Source organism: Lynx rufus, unplaced genomic scaffold (genome assembly GCF_022079265.1).
Source record: "Lynx rufus isolate CCGP_SWC_20201006 ecotype Redwood Valley unplaced genomic scaffold, mLynRuf1.p SCAF_1, whole genome shotgun sequence".
NCBI lineage: Eukaryota > Metazoa > Chordata > Mammalia > Carnivora > Felidae > Lynx > Lynx rufus.
The window spans coordinates 64,314,717-64,335,996 of record NW_025814823.1 but is presented as its reverse complement, the minus strand read 5'-3'; the positions used below and the strand labels follow the sequence as shown (position 1 = coordinate 64,335,996).

General features: G+C 36.3%; 1 protein-coding gene across 1 annotated transcript in view; it reads right to left on the bottom strand.

Moving 5' to 3' along the window:
* The window catches only part of GPC5 (glypican 5), a 682,201-nt gene that overhangs the window by 112,492 nt on the left and 548,429 nt on the right, over positions 1 to 21,280 (bottom strand). The gene's annotated exons all lie outside the window — the stretch shown is intronic.

Below are 21,280 nucleotides of genomic sequence, written 5' to 3'. Positions count from 1 at the left end.
TAAAGGGAGAAATTCTGTTTCATGAATATTCCAGGGAAATAGTTTTAACAGTAGAGGAAGCAGCAAGTGCAAAGGCCCCCGGTAGAAATAAACTTGGTAAATTGGAGGGCCAGCAAGAAATCCAGTGATATTGTAAGTGAGCAAGATGCGTGTTCATGCATATGTCTGTACAACTGTGTGTGCCCACACACGCACCATGACAGAGGTAGAAGATGAGGTCAGAGAAGGAACAGCCAGAACATAAAAGTCCTTATAGAAAAGCAAGTTTGGTTATCTGCTGAGCATAATGGGAAGTCACTAGGACAACAGAGCTGAGAAATAGCATGAATTGAGTTACATATTAGAAAATACCATTATGACTGCAAAAAGGTAAAAAAGGGAAGCAGGAAAGTAATTTAGTAGGCTGCTGTAGCGTTCTACATGAGAGATGACAGAGAAATAGATTAAAGGATTATGAGAAGAAATCTCTCTGCTTGGGTTGCCATAATACAGCATAGATAGGACTTGTTTAAACAACAGACATCTATTTCCTTGCAGTTCTACTGTAGAAGTCTGAGATCAGGGTGCTGGTTGGTCAGGTTCCAGTGAGCTCTCTTCCTGGCTTGCATCTAGAAGGATGACTTTTCACTGTGTCCTCACTTGGCAGAGAAAGAAAGAGATCTCTTCTTCTTAAGGCCATCATGAGATCCCTGCCCTTATAACTCAATGTAACCCTAATGATCTCCTAACAGCCTCCTCTGTCAATAGCATCATATTAAGGGTTAGGGCTTCATCATCTGAATTTGAAGGTGGGAGAAATGCAAACATTCAGTGCACAACAGAAAAGTTGGGGAGAATTGTTAATGTTGTAAAATATACTGAAAGTACTTTTTAATGAACTAATCAAAAGAAAGGAGTCCAACAGATCTTTGTGTAACAAAGCTTTGGTCTGAGCAACTGTATAAATACTCGTGCCATAAATGGAGACGTTTAAGACTGTGTAGAAGCAAGTTTAGGAGGCAATTAAGAGCTGGGTCTGAGACACGTTAAATTTGACTTTCCACTTGGACATCTACGTTGAGAGAGGAGTAGGCAGAAGCTCAGGGGAACGGTTGGTAAATAATAAGCGTGGAGAACAAATAAAGTTGAAAGTAAAATCTGTTGTACACTAAGACTGAGGCTTATTTTAGTTTTCTTCTTGCATCTTGATTCATATAGCATGAAATCAGCTACTGTTTTTATTATGAATGACCTTTACAGTGGACACAGAAGAGGTACCATGAAAGTCCTTTAAGAATAGCCGATTTTGGGGAGCCTGGGTGGCGCAGTCGGTTAAGCGTCCGACTTCAGCCAGGTCACGATCTCGCGGTCCGTGAGTTCGAGCCCCGCGTCGGGCTCTGGGCTGATGGCTCAGAGCCTGGAGCCTGTTTCCGATTCTGTGTCTCCCTCTCTCTCTGCCCCTCCCCCGTTCATGCTCTGTCTCTCTCTGTCCCAAAAATAAATAAACGTTGAAAAAAAAAATTAAAAAAAAAAAAAAAGAATAGCCGATTTTATATTTGCTATAATTTGAACAAGAGCATGCTACTTAGTTTGGCCAACAAGGAGACATCAAAGTACCTTTTGTAAATGCAGAATTTTTCTTTTGTCATACTATACTATAACAAAAGATCTTGGTCCACCTTAGTAAGTTTCATTTATTTTGCACCAAATTTACAAGGAACATGAAACAAATAAATAGCACTTCTGTAAGACCATTAATATGTCAAATCCAAAGAACAAGAATGTTTGATGTAAAAGCAGTCAGAGATGAGAAGGCCTTGCTTAATCAAAAACTTCCTGTTAATCAAGACTAATAGAGGAGAGAGTAATAAATAATCTCTGACATAGCAAAAGCAGTCACATTTAACTGGAAGATAGATTTTACATATGGTTGATGCGATAGAACTATCAAGCTAACAAGAGCCCTTGGGGCCAGTTTGAATATTCATTAATCAGCCCTACTTTGGATTTAACTTAGAATAAAACTGTCAATGAACAAATGGGCTTTTGTAGAAAAGGTGATAAACAAAATCCAATGAATTGGCAAATTGGAAAGTCTTGAAAGAGAATAAATGCTGTAAGATTAAGAACTGAATAGAAGACTTGAGCTCAGCTCTCTGCAGGGAACACAAAAGCTTCTCACTAAATCAGGTAGCTTTGGAGAACATTGTTTTTTAATGGTTTTTCAAAAAGAAACATCTGCCATGGTAAGGATATATTTTAAGAAAAAATTTTGAAGAAGGCTTAAAGTTCTTAATTCTCCTATTTTCTACAGCACATTGAAAAGACAGGTTTCTAAATAAATGGATTATTTTTCAGTTGAAGAATCACTAATCTCATGTATCCAAAATGTACAAATGAGATGATTTATCCAAAACGTACAAATAGGTGGTTTTCCTCCAAAGGCAGAGCGGTAAGAACCATGATTTAATGAAAGCAGGCAGAATTGGCACAAGCGTAAGTTGGGGTAGTGATCCCAACTAAAATGTCTAGGGAGACAAAGTAAGTTAACAAATGATCAAATACCTGTGTATGAAAACAAAACAAAAAACAACAAAAAACAAAATGGTATTTATACCAACACTCTACCACAATGTTGAATGGAAACCGACACTCGTAGTGACAAGTGACAAGAGATTTGGAGAGGTGAAAGTCCCCCCAGCTGAAAGGGGAGCAGTTTCTTGTCATCTGGGAAGAAGATTCTAGTTTGGACTCATCTCTAAAATGTTTTAACACAAGAGCCACCTGGATCTTTTTACATGAGATTTCCCAATTCTTTGAATGTTGGTCACAAATTAAAAAGTATTTAAATACTGCATAAGCCACTATTTTGTGTGTCAGACAAACTATATTTCTTGACTGAATTCAGCTGAATGGGGTTCTTTTTTTTTTTTTAACCACAGGTATAAGAGGGAAAATTTACCATAGCAGAATATGAAAACTATTACATATGCATGTCTACAGAGATAGTATACACAGACTTTTGCTTGTATTGTATGATCTGATATATAAAACTGACCAAAGCAACTAATAATTATCAAAGCACTTATAGATTCATAAAATGTTAGACCTTCAATAGATCTTAAATTTAATAGAACTGAAGGTTTAATATTATGTGAATTTTTCTTTAAAAGAGTACGTTTCTTTAAAAAACTCAACATTTTATCATAAACAAAATGTGCTAACAGGAGAGTGAACAAAATAAAGTGTATAATTTAATGTAATGATTATAAAGTGAACATAACTCAGCCCAAGAAATAGAATATTTGTTTGTACCGGGGAAGCCTCTATCTTCTCCTCCATTCCCTATAAAAGCCCTGTTCTTACACTAATAAAAACAATTTTCTTAACATTATCATTATTTTAATAAAAATTTCCCAATTTTCTTTCTATTTTGCTGGAGATGCATTCATCCTTAATATAACTTAGTTTTGCCATATAAATATCAATACATTTATATAAATGAGGTTGTATGTATGTATCATTGCCTTCTTTTTCATTAGCTCAGCATTACATGTACTAGAAGTATCCATGGTAAGTGGTTTGTTTGTTTGTTTGTTTGTTTGTTTTCGGGTGAGGAGGGTATAAATTCCTCATCTTCTTTGCTATGTAATATTCCATTTATGAAAATACCATAATTTGGGGTACCTGGGTGGCTCAGTTGGTTATGCGGCCGACTTCGGCTCAGGTCATGATCTCGCGGTCCGTGAGTTCGAGCCCCACGTCGGGCTCTGTGCTGACAGCTCAGAGCCTGGAGCCTGTTTCAGATTCTGTGTCTCCCTCTCTCTGACCCTCCCCTGTTCATGCTCTGTCTCTCTCTGTCTCAAAAATAAATAAACGTTAAAAAAAAAAGAAAATACCATAATTTATTTGTTCATTTATATGCCAATGGATACTTGGGTTGTTTTGAATTTTTAGTTATTACAAAACAATCCTCTTTTTTAAATGAAGAAACTAAGGCCACAGTCTGCCACAATTAGTGGCAGACTGTGGCACACTTCCCTTTTTCATGTTTTGTAAAGTTGCCGCTGTCTCCACTGCTCAGTTTGTGTCATTGGCAATTTCTGCTGAAGTGAATGTGGATTCAGCTCTACATCATCAAGCTCATCATTCAAAGTGAGATAGGGAATCCACTCCACTTTAAACATCAGGTAGCTATTTGCTATATAACCTTATTAAATGTACTATGCAAAATCTTGTTTTATTTATATTGCCACTGAGAAATGTAGGGGAAGGGGAGAGAAGCCAGAGTACCAAACGTGTAGAAGCTTTAAATACTGTCTGAAAATGAGACTGAATGCATCATGTACAAACTTTTTCAACCTCCAATTAAGAAAATCATAATATTCAGCAGCTATCTTTCCTCCTCAGATGTTCTGGAACACAGAGACAAAATCAGAGTTGGAGTTAAGTACTGAGGAATCAAAGACATGCAGATGGTGATGAAACCCCGGATTCCTTAGGAAGAGAACACCTGGTTAAAAGAGAACGAGGTTTGGAGTGCCGGGGTGGCTCAGTCGGTTAAGCATCTGACGTTGGCTTGGGTCATGGTCTCACAGGTTCATGAGTTTGAGCCTCGCATCGGGCTGTCTGCTGTCAGTGCAGAGCCCACTTCAGATCCTCTGTCCCCCTCTCTTTCTGCCCCTCCCCCACTCTCTCCCCCATTCACTTTGTCCCCTCCCCCAAAATAACTAAACATTAAAAGAGAGAGAGAGAGAGAGCTGTGAAAGCTAAGCCTGAGGAAGCACACCATGGAAGGGCTGGGTAAGGTATGTGGGCCTGCAATGGGAATGGATAAGAAGTGGCCAGGGAAGTAAGAAGGAAAGCAGCCATAGACTATGGTGTCACAGATGATAAGAGAAGAAAATGTACCAAAAGTCAACAAAGGGGTCAAAAGCTGTTGTGAGGCCATGGAAATGGAATGCTGACATATCTACTCCATTTAGCAGCAGAGAGGTCACTGGTGACTTCAGTAAGAAAGGTTTTGGTGGGATGGGGCAGAAAGCTGCCTGCAGAGGATTATGGAGTAAGGGAAGTAGGAGAGAAGACAGACACGGTTGATGACACTTTCAGGAACTTTGGGGAACAATGAGATGGCAGTAGCTGAATCTAGATGGGTGAGCAAGAGAGGTAGGAAGGGAGATATATTTGTTTGTTTGTTTGTTTGTTTCTTTGTAATTTGGAAAAGAGTTTAAAATTCCCAAGAAAAGGGTAGGATCTAAAACAACTAGAGATAAGGGATTCAGAAACAGTAAGGTCTTACTTACCTCAACTACTACAACAGAAGGGAAGAGGAGAGGGTAGTGGAGAACATGGATGAAGTCCCCACCACGTGGCTTCATTTATCTAGTCTTATGCTAAAACTGTATTTTTTATTCTAGTAAAATCTTGAGAAACAGCCTCAACTAAGACACTTGTTTTCTTTCTGTTCGATATCCTGGCTGTTGTCCTTCTTCCCGTTCAGTTAGCAAACAATATTGTATGCTTGCTGTTACAATGTTTAAACTGGATGTAGTTCTAGCCTTTGTAAAGTTTCTCAGGAGGTATGGTGCATTTTCTGCTCTGAGATATGGTCTATAATCTCTACCTTCCAATTTTCTAGTACTTTTTCTTTCAATTTCCTTCAGTAAACAATAGATTCATGGTTAATTTTCTATAGACTGTACAAGGGTGTTTGAAGCTGTCACTTTTGATATTTAATGTGAGGGAGACTGGCATGCCTCATCTGTTTTACTAGATCCCTGTGGAAACTGCAAGTTGATGTTTAAGATTGCATCAATCAGGACCCATCCAGAAATTACAGACTACAAAATGCTCTAAGTGTTTAAAGTGAAAGGAATTTATTCCAGAGAATTGGTTATACAGGTGAAGAAAAGCTGAGGAGCCAAATGGATGATGGTGAGTCAGCCTCCAGACGAACAGCATAAGAAACAAATGGAGGAGGGGCACCTGGGTGGCTCAGTCGGTTAAGCGTCCGACTTCAGCTCAGGTCACGATCTCACAGTCTGTGAGTTTGAGCGCCGTGTCGGGCTCTGTGCTGACAGCTCAGAGCCTGGAGCCTGTTTCAGATTCTGTGTCTCCCTCTCTCTGACCCTCCCCATTCATGCTCTGTCTCTGTCTCAAAAATAAATAAACGTTGAAAAAAAAAAAGGAAAAAAGAAACAAATGGAGGAGACAGGATTACCAAAGTTTAGGGGTTGGGTCACCTATCAAAAGCTGCAAACACTAGGTCCATGCAGAAGAACTGGGAAGGCTGGAGGTGATTAGGTTGCAGATACAGTCAGAGAAGCTACCCAAAGAATTAGAAGTGGAAGAGCCTGCCTTCTCCCTTCCTCCTTCCAGCAGGAGCCTGGATTATGAAACCTGCAGACGACTGCCCCCTTCTATTTCATGACACAGCAGGGTAGAAGGTCAGGAAGGAACCTGACAGGATAGGCCAAAACATCACTAACAGGCTGTTTGCATTCTATAACCTTGTACATGCCCTTTAATTTCAATGAACATCAGTTTCGAGATCTGGGTGAATTGCTAAGGGAAAAACTCCTTACCTAGCATATGATTATCATAGTGTAAAGGCTCAAGCAATGGGATCTCCTCCTGTCTTCCTCCCCATGGCCCCGTGTGATGATTTTCAAGTGCTGATGCTGATCTGGCTAAGTAAAAATTTCCTGGGGAAATCAGATAAATATGTAGATTTCTGGATCATAAGTTTGCTGTGAGGCTCAGAAGACTGAATTAAAATAAAACAAAACAACAACAAAAAAAGGTCATTCTGATGAAGAGCTATATTAGTGAATCCACGTGCAGGAACAGATAGAATCATATTGGGACGCATTCTACCGTATATCAATTGCTCGCCAGCAACATCATGGGATGTGCCTCTAGACTCCTTTCTGGCTCTGCTGGTGGCTTTCTCACATCCTAAATGCTGGGATATGACAACTCAGCTCTTATTGGAGGACTTGCTGTTTTTTTTGTTGTTGTTGCTGTTGGTTTTTGTTTGTTTGTTTTGTTTTTTAGCAGTTTGAAAGCTAAATCATTTGGCTTTCTTTTCCCTTTTCCTACCATCCTGCTCTCTCCAGATACTCATGGGGTTTACTAAAGTGACAAGATTATATCCTATGTGAACAATGTTCAAGGTAGAAACCCTGGGTATTACAAAACAAAGAAACAAAAAAATAGGAAGCAAATATTAGGCTGAAACCCGAACCAAATAAAGCACATAATAAATGGTACAGTGAAAGATCTCAGAATAGATACATCTTAGATTCTACTTCAAAGGAAACCCACTCTATTCAACAACTAAGTAGGCATTAATTTGGGAGGTATTTACCTGAAGTTGAATTCAGCAATTCAAGAACTTTGTCCTTCCCATAGAAGTACAACAGTGTAACACAAGTGTAAATGATTTAGCAGATAGCATTTGAGTCCAATTACTGAGCCCCATATGCTATATGATATTTAAACAGCTGGACCTGCTGTTTCTATATTAAACTATTTCCTTACAACAGGTTTATGATTTATAGTAGTGCTATTGATTTAATGAGTCATAAGAAGTTCATTTTTCCCCCTAGTGAGATTTTTTCCCCCAAATACAAACAGGTATAAGATATTTTTTAATTTAATTTATTTTTTTAAATTTACATTCAAGTTGCTTAGCATATAGTGCAACAATGATTTCGGGAATAGACTTCTTAATGCCCCTTACCCATTTAGCCCACCCCCCCTCACAACCCCTCCAGTAACCCTCTGCTGTTCTCCATACTTAAGAGTCTGTTATGTTTTGTCTCCCTTCTTGTTTTTTGTATGATTTTTGCTTCCCTTCCCTTATGTTCATCTGTTTTGTATCTTAAAGTCCTCATATGAGTGAAGTCATGTGATAATTGTCTTTCTCTAATTTTGCTTAGCATATTTTTAAAATATTGATCATGATATAGTGTTTGGTTTTGAAACATGGCTTATAAGAGAAAGTCTGCTAAGCATCTCTGATTATTATTAAGAATCTGCCAACAGTGAGTAGTTGTTTTCCTTAAACATTGGCATCTATCATTATTGACATTTGCTATTTTTTACTAAAATTGGTATTTCAATAGTAATTTGGAGAATTACTTTAACTACAGTTTGATTTGTTCTTAGTTGTGGCTATTTTGATGTCAAATATTTTGTATATTTGTGGTTTTGGTGAGAGGGGATAATGGATAGTGGTGTCTAAGGAGAAAGGAACGTTAAGTATTTCTTTGAACAGTGACCCTTGTTGTGTCCGGGGCTGGGTCTTCTATCTATCCCTTCCTGGTGAAGTCAGGCAAGCCCATTCACTGCTATTATTAGTGTCTATGTCGTGACAAGTTGTGGATATTCCTTGCAGAAGAGTCTCTAGTTATGGGACATGTTTCAAGATAAAATAAGTTACATATAATGAGATTCAGTCCTTTAAACTATTAAATAGCTATAATAATCTATAGCCACAAATCTTGCAGAGAATGCAATTAAATAATATGATCAAATGTTTATGAAATCATTGCACTTTGAAGCACTGTACAATGTGTGGCTTTAATATGCCACAATCAATTTCTGAAGGAATATACAGTTTGCCCTCTATGTAAAAAATAGCATATACAGATATTAAAGCTATCAAAAAGTTTCCTCTGTCATTTATAACTCTATAACCCTTTTATTTCACTTTCTACCAAAAGGGAAATTATATGTTCGTTAGCATTAAAGATAAAATACCAGATATGACTCTCAATCCTTTTCATGAGAAACTTTCATGATTTCAACAAAGAACTATTCTACAACTTAATTCACTTGATGATTTGTAAAATCCTAGTAATTCTGCTTGAGTTACTGAAATGCTAGGAGCCAGCTGTGAAGACTGGCAGGCTATATGCAGATAGTCAAATAAATACTTAAAAGATTTTAAATCCTTATAATGGTGTCTTAAAAGTGCTGCATACTGTGGAAACAAAAACAAATCCCTTAACACCCACCCATTTGAACCTTTCAACCAGAGTTCTGAAGCATGTTAATAGAGGGAATCTTTGTTATGAATGGAGAGATAGTTCTACTACTTAAGCTCTAAAAATACAGCAACTTACAAACTTAGTCATCCATATAACATCTGCTACTTACATGGGTTTTCACCAAGAATAATTTTTCATTAATCCCGATAAAGACTTTTTGAGACAATATCTTCTCCTTAGATCCTGAGATTGGCTTTGACTACCCTCAGAACAGAACTACTTATAAGAAATGAAGCATCAATGTAATTTAATCATAAAAATAATTCTATTTTTATGAGATAGTTGGACCTCATTATCTGTATGGCCCTATAGCACTTAGAGCCCATAGCATCTATGATTATTTAATCAACTAAATATCCACTTGGCTTAATGATTGCCTAAGTCAAAAACAAAAACAAAACAAAACAAAAAACCCATGCAAACAAAAGGAAATAATCTCACAACACAGTTTTAAGACAATGTCTCTGCTTATTTTAGTAAAAATAGAACTCAAAGACTATTTTTTAATCATTCTGGTTCTAGACAGGATTTTACCATTTCACACATATACTGTCACATGTGCACATATAGAAAAATGTATGTAAAGAAAAGGGAAACTACATTATTAATAAATAACTTGCATATATATTACGAATGAAATAACTGAACGAAAATTTTGTTTCTATGATAATATGCACTACCTTTTTTAGAAAAAACAAGGATTTAGAACATCTCAAGTGGGAAAGACAGGTGCATTGGGAAAATATTCTCAGTTCCTTCTCAGTTCCTTGGTCCTCTTGCCTTTCTCAAAAAACAACAATTTTTGTTACAATTCCACATCCTTCTCAGAAGTGCTGTGGGAATACTGTTTAAATTTGGGATCGGCCAAACCTATCCAGGAACCAGGAATTTTACTGCAGTATTTATTTTTAAAATTTTTGGCCCCAATTTTGATTCCAACCAACCCAAGAGCCAAAAAAAAAAAATCCAACCTGACTCGGGTGTAACTTTTTCCATGCTACATGTACAAATGTACATGTGCACATATAATTTTGTGTGTATGTGTGCAAATATACCGATAGATAGACGGATAGATAGGTAGACTACGTAGCTACAGATAGTATTAGTTCCCCTTATAAACTGCCTGAGGTAATAAAAAAAGAATGGCTTAGCGATACATCAAATGGAACTTAGCATCAAATGGAACTTTGGTTGAATATAAAGATGTTATCTGTAATAATAAATAAAAGTCAAACAATATGCTGGGCATGTACATACTTCCAAAAGAGGGTGGGAAGTGGCTCACAGATAAAAGGTACAAGACACTTTCTGCACACACGCTGGGCGTGTGCTGATACAACTGGTCCAATGTTTTAAGCTCCTGATTTCCACTTTGTAAATTTGTGTGACATGAAGCAAGCCAGCCCCCAGATGAGCTTCCTTGACCACTCACTGCCTATGTGGAATTCTGGGCCGATGCTGCCTTACCTGCTTGTGAGCTGGGGACAATGGTGTGGACTTTTCTCCATCACCTGGCCGTGAGCCAGAGAAAGGAAGGAAACCGACAAAACTTGTAAGCAGTTCTTTGCCTCCTCTTGAACTTTATTATCTTTATCTGTGTAAACAAGCTTACTTTTTTCTTTTTTTCTTTTGGATGTGGGATGGGGGTAGAGGAAAAGAGAACAACAACAAGAAAAAATCAACTTTGGAAGCCTTTACTCTGTCTTTTGTTTTTGAGCCCTATGTAGTCTTGGGGAAAATTTATCAAAAAATAAATTGTTAAGAATCCGGAGACACCGCAGTCAGTTAAGCATCTGACTCTTGATTTCAGCTCAGGTCATCTCAGGGTTGTGAGATCAAGCCCAGTCCATGCTCAGGGTGGAGGCGCCCTGGGATTCTCTCTCCCTCCTTCTCTCTGTGCCCGCCCTGCCCCCTCAAAATAAATAAACATTTAAAAAAGGATCTCTGTTATAATTTATTTTAAAATCAAATATAACACAAACAGCAAATAATAAATACTGTAGTGTAGAAGTCATATGCTGGCCACAAGAGGGCTTATGGAACAAAAGGAACCAAAAAAAAGGGAGGCAAAATATAAGTGAGGACAGTACCAAAGAAAGGCTACAGATTAGTTCCTAAATACCTTTATCACTGAAGGTACCATTTTAGAAAGAATATTTCTGATGTATGATGACAGGGAATAGATCTGAGTAAGCATGATGACTTTCAACTCTACTCATAGATTTAATAAAATCCTAAGAGATCATAAACTGGCAGATGCTTTGTGAAAATGAAATGCTAATGTTCACAATTATAATTTTTATACCCATAGCCATAAAGTACATAAAGGTATTAGGTTCTTTTCTAATGCAATAGATGTGTAATTTATGTATATTACAGCAGATTAAATAATTTGAGGTAAGAGGGAAAACCCCACTGGTAAGTATGCATTTGGCCATTTGAAATACGCCTAGAAAGTACTTAAGTAGATAAACACCTATTAGGAAGTGAGAATAAAAGGAATGTTGCACCTGCAGCAAGAATTATAATAAATACCACTATAAAAAGACAGGAAGTGTCATGACCCTATTACATGTTACTGAAGTTTTAAACAATGTTAAGAATGGAAACAGTTTCAAGTTTATTTTAAGCAGGTTTATTTTAGATCACAGTGATTTTTTTTAAAAAGCTTTTTGAAGACTTAACTGAGAGAGGAAGGAGAGAAGCATCCTATTCCATTATTCTTTCATATAGAACCTTAATGTGGGAAAGTACATTGTGAGATGGACAGAAATCTGGACAGGTTGCAAGGTACTGCGAAAGCTGCATTCTGATTGGAGGCATATAATCACAACACAGAGCAACCAAAAGGATTAAGGTATATTTATGGATCCAGGAGGAACAGCAGTGACAATACTGGTGTTTAAAAACCAAAAACATGTTAAAAAAAAAAAACACCTATGAAATGAAAATGAGATCATCTACAGGACGTCTCAGGATTAATATGAGTAGAAATGGGTAGGTTCACAGGATCCTGCAAGCAAATCAAGGAAGAATAAGAAACATAACCTTCTTTCTGAAACTAAAATTCTTGATTCATTAATTTATTAGGCACTATAACTTGATGCTTATGAGTATGGGGTTTGGAGTCAGACTTACACAGACTTAAATTCTGGCTCTACCATTATATGATGTTGGGTAAATCATTTCACTTTCTTAAACTACTGTTTTTTTCATCTGTGAAATGAGTATAATTATGTCACCTCGCAGGATGACTAGGAATTACAACAATTAAATTTTAAGAACACTTCACAAAGTGCCTGGCACTTAGTGTCGGTAAGTGATTGAAGTTGACTTTCTGGGCAAATACTATATACATAAATCTTGGGAAATTTTTCCATTGATTTTATGTAAACTGAGAGCTATGAATCCAAGATTGACTAAAATGGTTTGAGGATTTGATAGATACAGCACTTTTTGAAGTAGGGAGCAGTAAGCCAGGTCTGCAACCATTTAGCAATAAATGTGGGACAATTTCAGAATGTTATAAATTACATTAAATAGCAAAAAGTTAGCCTAAGTAGCACAGCAATTGGAAACAAACTGAAAGGATTCATTTGAGATTGTGAGATTAAAACCTGGTTTTAACATGTAAATGCAGGAATTTACTACTAACTCCTAATCCACTCAATGCTTCCATTAAGGGCATTCGTATACAAAATTATGCCTTTTGTATGTAAAGTTAAAAACATTTGCTTTTTACTTTGTAGGTATCTGTGAAGCCTACTCCTTAGGAGAAACGGAAGGCCCAAGTGAAAAAGGATGCAACATACACAAAAGTAGCTTTTCCACTTTGGTCAAGACCCTAACCTGCCAGTGCACACCATCAGCTGTGCTACCCTCTCACCTCTGGGTAGATACTCCAGAAACCAGAGAAACTGGGGAAGATGCTGCCTTTGCTCCTAGTCTGGACGACCAACGTGTTTCTGGGAACTGTGCTTCCTTCTATCCTGAACTGAAATATATTTGTAATTCTCTCTGTGTGCATGCATATATGTGTATGTGCATGTGTGTGTGCTCCCAACAAAGGAACACTGTTTTACACACACACACACACACACACACACACACACACACACACACACACACGATCTACGGTTCAATCAAGATGTCATAGACACATCAAGCATGAAAACCCAATACTGGCTGAATAACCAAAAATCATATTAAAATACATTCAATTCTCATTTGCTGAGGAATAAAAGCAAGGCAACTTTCTGGTATAAAATGTACAAGTCTGTATAATGCACTCATATTTTTGATTAAGTATTTCATGTACTCCTAGTGAACCCACATTTTGCCACTGTTTTCATTACAATAATTTTGTGTGGGTAGCATTATTTTTTGTTGATAGATGAAGAAATTTATATAGAGAATGAATAAAATTTCTATCTGGAAAAAATATTTTTGGGATCCTTTGTTTATCTTCTATTTGTTGTATAGCTTCTTGTGAACATTCAGGATATAATTTGATTTGAGGCAACATCAAAAAATAGTCTCAGATCCATACCAGAGGTCTCTAAGCAAATAGAGTAAATTGAAAAAGGAATGTGGGCATATAACTTTTCCTTCCCATGTCAAGCACCTGGAAAATTTAACACCATCATCCCTATGCTCATTCAGAAACAATTCTGAGACACTGTTGTTTGCTAGGTACAATGTCAGGTACTAGGATGGTCTCACTTAAATAAAATACAAGTTAAATATTTTACTCAGCACATATTAACATTCTATGAATTCACAGAATACTATCTTATGAAAGTCTATTGCTATTCTTGGCAAAAATAGGCACTAAATTAAAAATTAACTGAGACAAACAGAAGAGCATTCCTCTTCCTTTATTTAATTTGTAACATAAAAAAAAAAACAGGGAGTGTGAGTACTCACTATTGTCATTCACTTGTTTTTAAGACCTCGTTTGCCCTTATTTATATAAAGGGCATATTTTGCAACATTCTATAAATGAACATAAAGTAAAAATTAAATGATTGTCTTATACTGACAGGAATTCACTGTTTTTTTAATTTCATTTTTTAATATTTGCAACTTTCTGGTTTTGAAAATTCTACCAGTTGCATTAAAAAAAGTGGTAGAAATAAAAAAGATACAAATTTACCATTGTTTTATTTTCTAGAAAAACTACAGGTCCTAACATTCTATTTTTAAATTGTTGATTTCAAAGAATGTATTTAAATATTTTTCTGGTGGCTTTCATTTATTAAACACACAATTATTAGGGTCCACTATGCGCTTGTGAATCCATGTGTATACAGACGTGAATAAGATATGATACAAAAAACATGAATGACACTATCAACCTCCATGGTCTTGTAGATATTTTATAGAACTCTCTCTTCAAAGACAGCAGAATACATGTTATCTTCAGGATCACATGGAGCATTCATTGAAATCAACCATACATAGGGCCATAGGGTCAACTGAGGGATTGATATCACATAGAATATGTGGCACAAGGACACAAGATTGATAGAAAATCATTCCAAAGAAAGAACTAGAATATCCTCAAGTATATGACAACAAACAACACTCTTCTAATAAATTATGAGTAAAGAGGAGTTATAGGGAGAATAGAAACCATTTTGAAATGAGTCAATAGGCAAAAACATCAAAATGCGCAGAGTGGAGCCAAAGCAATGCTTAGGAGGAAATTAATAGGATCACATTATTTTATTAGAAGAGGAGAAGGTAGAATGTGATAGCTGACTGTTCATTGCCCAATACAGAGATAGTTGATAGTTTCTAAAATGGATACATCAAGGTAAAGAGTTTACTAAAATTAATACCTTTTAGCTGTTTTTCATATGTGTATGTGAAAGATAGATATATATATGAAAACAGCTAAAACTGTTTAAAACGAAGACTTTTTTAAATTGTTTTTAAAATTAAAATTTTTTTAAATGTTTATTTATTTTTGAGAGAGAGAGAAAGAGAGTGAGTTGGGAGAGGGGCAGAGAGAGAGAGGGAGACCTAGAACTCAAAGCAGTCTCCAAGCTCCGTGCTATCAGTGCAGGGCCCAACACAGGGCTCGAAACCATGAACTGTGAGATCATGACCTGAGTGGAAGTTGGATGCTTACCCAACTGAGCCACCCAAGCAACCCGAAGACTACTTTTTTTTTTTTTTTACCAGCATGTTAGTATCATTTGAATTTTAAACCACCTGTATATTACTTTGAAAAGACCAATGAAAATACTGATTATAAACAAATTAATTAATTTTTTCTATACAATTTCAAAGTTTCTATTATTATTAGTTAGAAGGCAAGGAAAGACCTGTGCCAGATATATAGTGTGGTGTCAATGAACATTTAGCTTTTCCCCTTAAAATATACATGCTAGCCTGGCCATTATGTGGTGTGCAAGTAAACAGAAAATCTATCACAGACTGATATAAAGAGGACTGTGAAACTGCTAAGGATATTTTTTTCTGGTATGCAATGTTCACATGCTACAGAATGAACATTTATGCTTTAACAGACATATATGCGTAAAACTGCACAGTAGCATAAATATAAATTTACTCTATCTCATTAAATTTGTCAGAAGAAAGTGCTTAAAAAGAAGAACTCACATGCTAATACTTGGTTATGCAATGAGATTAAATTCATTTTATTAAAATAGAATTCTAACATTCAAAACTATGCATGTTACAATATACAAACACCGTGTAAGAAAACAAAATTAATTAACACATAAGCAGATCATGCAGTCAGCCCACTGAATCATTCCCCAAGCCTATATGCTATGACACTCGAATGAATGAACACAGTCCACTACATCTGTGTGTGTGTGTGTGTGTGTGTGTGTGTGTGTCACTCTTCATTTTCATAATGGGAAATGGTGAAAAGCCCACTGTAAAATGCAGGAATCTTTGATAGTAAAGACCTTTCCAGATTAAGGAAGTTCTCTTTGGAAGAAACTTAGAGGATAACACTTTCCACTACATTTCACACAAGATCCAAGGTTTACTTCGATATGGATCCATAGTAGGAGAGAAACCATAGCCTGGTGTAAGACAAGTTAGGAGTGAGAAACTTTAGTGCCAGACACAAAGAGTTTCAAACACTCTTCAAGCCAAATGGAAATCAATACGTATTTACTTTTTAAAAACACACAATTTCTTAACCTTAGAAAGTGCTAATTGCTTATCACGGAGGTACAACTTTTCCAGATAAACCAACTAAAGAGTTTGCTTAGGAAACAATCTCACATTTCACAGAAATGTGTTTAAGAGCCAACGACTGTTGAAAATGTACACAGGCATACCTCACAGAGAGACCGCAGGTTCAGTTCCAGATCACAGAAATAAAGCAAATATTGCAATAAAGGGGGTCAAATGAATTTTTAGTTTCCCAGTGCATACAAATCATATTTACACTATATTGTAGTCTATTAAATGTGCAACAGCATTATGTCTAACAAAACAATGTACATGACTTAATTAAAAAATACTATTGCTCAAAAATGCTAACCATCATCAGAGCTTTCAGTGAGTTGTGATCTTTTTGTTGGTGGAGGGTCTTGATTCAAAGTGATGTTGACGGCTTGCTGACTGATCACAGTGGTGGTTATTGAAGGCTGGGGTGGCTGTGGTAATTTCTTAAAATAAGACAACAAGGACACTTGTCACATCTACTGATTCTTCCTTTCACAAAGAAGTTCTCTGTAGTTGGGTCACCTGGGTGGCTCAGTTGGTTGAGTTACCGACTTTGGCTCAGGTCATGATCTCGGGGTTCTGTGGATTCGAGCCCCGTATCAGGTGTCAGGATGGACCCTGCTTCAGATCCTCTGTCCCACTCTCTCTCTGCCTCTCCCCCATTCGTTCTCTCCTCTCTCTCTCTCTCAAAAATAAAAAAAAAAACATTAAAAAACAAGTTCTCTGCAACATGGGATGCTGTTTGATAGCATTTTACCCACAGCAGAACTTCTTTCAAACTTGGAGTCAGTCCTTTCAAATCCTACCACTACTTTATCAACTAAGTTTACATAATATTCAAAATCTTCTTTTGTCATTTCAACAGTCTTCCTAAACACCATCATCAGGAGTAGATTCCATCTTAAGAAGCCATTTTATTTGTTCACCTATAAGAAGCAACTCCTCACCCATTAACATTTTGTCACAATATTGCAACAATTCAATCACATCTTCAGGCTTCACTTCCAATTCTAGTTCTCTTGTTATTTTTGTCACATCTGCAGTTACTGCCTCTACTAACGTTTTGAACCTTCAATTTGTAAAAAACCATAATATCTACGAAGCGCAATAAAGAGGAGCACAATAAAACAAGGTAAGACTATACCTTCCACAATTCCTATATATTTAGTTATCATTTGTCCACTTAAAATATTTTGGTGTCGTTTTCCAATTTTAGTACTGATAATTGTTTCAGAGTATGTCCTAATTTTGAACATAAAGAAGACAAAATACTACTCTATATTTGCACATTTTTTTCATGATGAGCCATAAACATTCAAAGTTCTAATACACAGATTCCGTGGGCTACAATTTGCCTTTTACAAGGGTATAAATGGACTAGGCATTTCTCCAAGTGACAAAATTAGAAAGGAAAATCCCTTCCCTTCAGGTATAATATAGGAGCTCCTTATAGACTTTTGTGGGTCTTTTGTAGTTATAAGAAACACTTAAGATTATTACTATTTCTAGTTTCTTTGAGAAGACAAATGTGTTCATCATTTGAGGGTGATTTTGCTTTTCTACTACCTACAAGTAATTAATTTACTGGCATTTAAAAAATCTGTCCCAAGAGTGATGTAAACTCAGGAAATATTCCATTGTCATTCATTCATTCATTCAACAAATATTTGTTGATTACAAATTATAGTCTAGCCACCATTTTAAGTGTAGGAGATACACAATAGGCAATGTTCCTACCTTCTTGGAGCTTCTACTCTAGCAAGGAAATATAAATAATGAAATAAGTTACATATGTGTAATTCATTAACAATTAAATTACACACACACACACACACACACATACACACACACACACATACACACACACACACAGTTACATGTAAAGAGTGATATATACCAGAGATAGACATAAGGGATGGGAGGAGGATAAGGAACAATATGAGGAGGGGGGATTACATTTTTTAAACTGTGGTTATGTGAGACACCACTGAGAATATGATGCTGGTCTAAGAACTGCAGAGCTTGAGGGTACAAGCTTAGGAGATCTAGAACCAAGAGGCTTCTAGACAAATGGAAGGAACAAGCAAGGCAAAGAAGACCCTATGGTGGAAGAAAACTGGACAGGCAGAAAATTGGTTTTAACAAGAGCAAGTTTTTAGCTTCTAGACATAACAGATGTAAACACAAATAGAGGGAAAAAATCAGATTAGTCTTGATGGTCTCAAAGCTGCTGGTGGCATGAGGTTGCCACTATTTTGTTAAATACAAGAAGTTTCTGGGGTTCTCTCTTCGTTCCTCTTGGTGGAAGCATGGAAGCCAGTGAGGAGGAATCTTAGACTACTGGAGGCTCTTTTTCCTTTCAAAGATTTTTACATAAAGAAACTTATGTGAAAATTGTGACTCTGTTCTTGCTAATGTGAACTTTGCTTTAAACCATGACTCTATGATTATATGAACAGAGACATACCTTTGTAGATAAGTAATAAGAGTTGCATGATAAGCTATACTGTCATTACCAAGTACATAAGAATATTCAAATATCTGAGAAAATAAAGTCAAAACTGCTTTTACATTGGGGGAATTCTGAGATGTGTTCTACAAGAAAAATGGGTCAGCTAAATTATTAGTTTGTTGTTCAAAATTCTAATGATGCTTATGGTGTACTTCATTAAATTCTTAGTGAGGTGTTAGGAGAGGCTTTTAATTTTTTAATCCACTTCTGGCAGCAGTAAGAGATTATAGAAGGCTTGTTTTTAATCTTCTCCCAGATCAGATTTAATGATTTTAATTTTCTTTCATTCTGTAGTTGTATTGCCTGAATTCTGAGGTGTAACATTTCATCAATATGGATCAAGACCGACCATGACATTACTTTGTTGTTCACAATAAATGTGAAAGATAGCTGTTACTTATTTTTTTCCTCCTACTTGTTTAATAGCCAGGGAAAGGAGGGAATTTAATTATAGCAAAAATAGTAACAAAATACAATTGATGTACACTACTGAGATCAAGACTAAATACTTAAACCAAATGAAACAAACTTTTTTTATGCATCCATTTAATGTACAATTTAGCTTTATTGGATTTGAGATACTGACAACCTATAATTTGTAAATGTCATGTTTATATACAAACTTCTGCATATACAGTTGGACCCTCTGATTGTTTCATTGAAGAAAACAAACATCCTTACACTGAAAAACATATCTGAATCAGTTTGTAAGTGTCCCATGTTCTACAGATTAGAGAAAAACTAGATGTGTATCCACAATGTCAAACTTTGCAAATTTTTTCTGCCACTTGTAAAGTGTGATAAGCACCTCAGGGATTCCCACTGTTCCATTCCAATGTTCTTAAATGTTGTACTCTTTGTTACCAAGTAGCAACATAGCAGACATCTCTGGTTGCCTGGGACTGACCCTTACACCCAGCAGGTAGATTCTCCGGTTGGATGGCTCAAGGTGCAGGTACAAGGAGGTCTCAACTCATATAAACTCATTAGAGAAATGGTCCATCTTAACTTTTGTAGAAATTGCAAGAAGCTTCAGCCAACAGAATTGTCTCTGTTTTGATCCTTTCCAAAAGTTTTTGGTTCTCTTTCATATGATCCATTGCCATCTTTTTTCTGGTTTACCTTAAATACAACATTGCTCATAGGATCGGTACTTTTATTATTCTTTGAATACATTTTTATTCTCTTTTTATGTGCTTATTTAGATTTATCTTTCTATTTCCAGTCTTTATCACATGTTACTGTGACAATTTCCTTCCCTCCAAAACACTCAACAAAATGTTGCTGGGGTCTACTTCTCTATCATTCCACAGCGGCATCTTTATCCCCGGGTAGGACAATGTGGCTTACTGATTCCTGACCAGTTCTGGGGATTTTGTGTTCTGATCCAAGTTTTGGCATAAAAAGAGGGTATTTTAATTCCTTTTGGTGATGGCAGCAAAATTTCTGACTGGGAGTCAAGGTGAAGATGAATTACTTTCACAGAAGCAGAATCCTGATGGGAATGACAATACCAGACAATTTCTGAGACCTCTTGAGTCTTGTGATACAGAAACATTCCTTTTTAGCCCTTCTTGCCGGTGTATTTGAGGGAATACACAGGTGTCGCCTATCTGTGAGTCCCTCAGAGCAGCACATCAGTGTTTTGTCACTTGCTCAAGAGTTTTCAGAAAGCATTCAGAGAGACAGAAGGAGAAAAGAAAAAAGAGAAATGATCACCTTGATATCCGTACTGAGATCTTAGGGAGGAGAGCAGATGCAGGGACACAGAATAGCTTATTCTTTTTTGTCCACAATTAATTTTGGAATGCTATACCATGTCTTCAGTTACACGAAAATTTAAGACCTACATTCCAAAGGCCACAACAGTAAAAAATGGATATCAAAACTAGAAAGGCAAAGATAATTCAAATCACCTAGATTAAAGGTTGGAAATGTTTTCAGAGAATAAATATATGTATATTATATATAATTTGAGTATGTATATTTTCATATTTTTGATATTTCAATCAGACGATGTGACTTTGTGATCATCATAATTCAATGTGATCATCATTTGAACAACTTTGCTAAAATGCCTTTGGTAGGAAAGTAGGTATCATTAGAATCCAATGTCTAAATATCTCTATAAATGAATTTTACTTTCAACTGCTCATTATTTCAACTGTAATAAATAAAAACTGATTGTTTTAAATGACCATAGACTTCATCAAAATATTCATATTACAGGCATAAAAATAAAATATAATCACATCTAAATTAAGTGGATTTTTTAATAATACTTTCAAAATTTAATTTCATTTTTATTTATATCAAGTATTTATATCAAGTAAAATGCTTTTACTTTTGGGGCACCTGGGTGGCTCAGTCAGTTGAGTGTCTGACTTTGGCTCTGGTCATGATCTCACGATCCATGAGTTTGAGCCCCACATCAGGGTCTGTGCTGACAGCTCAGAGCATGCTTCTGATTCTGTGTCTCCCTCTGTCTCTGCCCCTACCCCAACTGCGCTCTGTC